Raw genomic sequence first — 3408 nt, forward strand, 5'->3', positions numbered from 1 at the left:
TTGCCATTTTGAAGTTTATGTTTTTGAAGTTTATATTGACATCGAAAAAGCACTAAAAACCCACACTACAAATACTTAATGCAATAAGTACGTAGAAAATAAAGATTAAACGTAATAGTTACACATTCCTTAGCAATCAACCGCAGAACTGATGTTTTTAATATTTTAATAACACAAACAAGGAACACTTGGAAGACTTGGCTTTTTCAGCTTGAAAACAGTATTTTTTCTCTCTCTTTTACTCGCTTAGTTGCCGTGTTGTAGCTTCATCTATATCTAAGAATAGGTATATGAACTACGCCTAATACTGTTTTATTTACGCGACGTAGTCACCATGGAGCTCGGCGTTTTAGTTTTCTTGTTATTAGTTACAGTCTCTCTTCCCCCCGCGTCCCTCTTACCCCACGACTCTTACCATTGTTTGTGCGACGGGATAGCGATGGACGTTGCCATGGTGACATACTTATTTAGTCACTTCAATAAAATAATATGGGCGAAATATAACTTTATATTATAGCAAAGCAACGTTTGCCGGGACAGCTAGTAAAATAAAAAATTAAGGGGGGCTCCCATACAATTTTTGACCTAATTTTGCTCTATGTATAATGTATGGAGGGTAGATGGAGGAGAACTATCTTACATGGGGGATATTTGAAAAAGTGTCCAGCTGTACGCAGTAAATAACAGTTGAAAAATCCTCCAAGAGTGGCGCTAGCTGCAGCAAAGGGTATGGAATTAATGTAGCCGTTAGTGACAAAATATAAATTGAAGTTAGCGGAATAGCCGAGTCACAGAATTAATACCAATTTAAAATTTACCCTACTGTAGCGCCACCCTAATTTTCCGCAGTAGCGGACACTTTTTACATACAGAGATAGTTCTCCTCCATCTACACTCCAGTAGTATAATGGTACTGAAGTCGGAACCCTTCGTGCGCGAGCCCGATTCGCACTTGGCGGATTATTATTTCCTATCAAAACGGGATATCGTCAAAATTATAGTAAGAGTGATTGTTGGTCAGCATTTTGATGTTTTTGCGATTTCAAATGCTGTCCTATGTGACCCGCGCCCAGGGTTCCCAACCGTCCGGTTTTGGACCGGACTGTTGGGTTTTAGAAGGAATTGTTGGGGTCAGGTCACTAACTTCCGACCGGATGCAATTTGTCCGGTCCCATAAAAATGTTACATAAAAAGGTAGGTTTTAGCCCCAATTTCGCCAACGTCTGTTAATGTTAACAGCTTGTTAAAATGTCATGTCTTCTCTTTCATTCATAAGAAAAACGAAAGAGGTAACGTAATACTAATGCGAGCGTTAACTTTAACAGTCGTTGGTGAAATTGGGGCTTAATATAACGCATTTAGCGTCATGAAAAATATTTGGCAGGATGAAAAAAAAAACGTTTTTTTAATTTAATTTTCAAATTTCTAAGGACAGATGCAGGAAAACTACTTGTCAAAAATGTTAAAAGCGAGAGCAAGTACAATTTCAATTTTTATATTTTAGGTAAGTACTTATTTAGTTGATACATCTATAAATAAAACTTTCATTAGTACTTTTTTCTTTTTTTCGATTTGACTATTTATATGACTAGATGAAGTAAACTCTTCTACAGTTAGATGGACAATAAGTTTGTAATTGTTTCCTATGGCGCAATAAACTGTTTTAATTATTAATTATTATTATTAATTTGTTGTCCGGTTATGGCGGCTGTAAAAGTTGGCAACCCTGCCCGCGCCATGGGAAACGTTATTAAAGATAAAGTAAATATTATAATATGCTAAACAGGTTTTGGCGTTATTGTCATTATAGGTATTAGAAGGTCATTAGGTACTCGAGCACGGTGTTGGCATCGGAAAAACATACATTCCAGCAATAACAAAATATATAGGTACTCGGGGATTACTTGGCTGCTTTCTGAATAGAAAGGGGTATCTTGGTTTCAACGCGAAAACGGGACAAATTTGTGTCATGACTCATGAGTGATCATGAGTCATGAGTGCGGGACCACCGGGACGGCCGCCGACGGAGTACCCGATAAAGGGACAGTCCCGTTCAAAACGGGACGTATGGTCACGTTACTTATGCATGACCCACGGGTAGGTTTGCCATCACCCACCGGTCAGGCACGACAAAATTCCCGGACATTTGGCCGAAATGTGGTTATTTCCCTGGACACCTCTTAAACAGTATTTACGATAACGTCTTACCAATTTTTGCTTTTCAAACAAGAATTTGTAAAAAATCTGACTAACTCAAGTCCGCGCTAGAAAACGTGTGTATGTTTAGCGAGTTTTTATCTTTCGTTAATTACTGCCTGGTTAAAAAGTTGGATTTCTCTCAGCAAAAGTGTTCGGATTTCAACCGGACACTTTTGAAAAACCCGGCCCGGCCGGACGCACCCCGGACGCCCTTCCAGACCGAATTTTAGAAAATCAGTAGACGTCATGCCAAAAATTGGTAGAATTAGGTAGATGTTAGAACCAAAAATTGGTAGATCTACCACCCTAAGGTTGGGTTGCACCAGAGGCGTGGTTATAGTTAAAGTTAAATATGGCGTCCAAACACCCCATATTCTCATACGACATTTGTCAATTTTTCCGGTTAAAGTCAAAGTTAGTTGGTGCAACCCAGTCTAATATTATTATCAGTAAATTTAGCAATTTCTGTTCAATATTACTTTCAATTGCATTCTTTTCATGGCATTGTCACATATTTAATGCACCTACAGTGTACACTTATTAAGTATGTACCTACTTAATATTATTTATTACGTAATTTACGTATTGAATATTTATTGCTTAGTGGTTTTTAACGAAATTGCTTTCAATGTGATTGAACCGTGTAAATCCGCTTTTTCGTTCCAAATTGTTAAACGCAGGTTCGCGAAAAAAACAATGTATTGTTGTCACCACTCTTGTAAAGTTTCGGACCGTTCACAGACACAGACTAATCTGGGCTTAAAAGTGAGCGAACGGCTCAGAACAGCTGCAGCTCGTGTAGTAGCGGTCCGTTTTTGTTTTTAAATGATAATTTCTGAAGGAAGTATTGTACCAAGACGACTTGGATACCATTTTGGTACAATTTATAGCAAAATGGTATCTGAGGAGTCTGTAACGTTTATTATTTGTGCGTGAACAATGATATGTCGAAAAATAGGTAGATTTGATACCGAAGTTGGTAGATAGGTAGAAGGGAGGTGAAATAGGTAGATCTACCACAAAGTTGGTAGATGTGACAACACAGCTCCCTTCAAACTAGGGCAAATCCGGGGAAATCCGGACGGATGGCAACCCTACCCACGGGCCACGATTCACGAATCACGGAACGATTTTACTGAATTCTTTTTGCTTTGTTCTACGAAAGTCAAAACTTGAATCACGATTCACGAAGTCCGAATAAACACTACC

This window comes from Aricia agestis, chromosome 6, assembly GCF_905147365.1.
Source record: "Aricia agestis chromosome 6, ilAriAges1.1, whole genome shotgun sequence".
Lineage (NCBI taxonomy): Eukaryota > Metazoa > Arthropoda > Insecta > Lepidoptera > Lycaenidae > Aricia > Aricia agestis.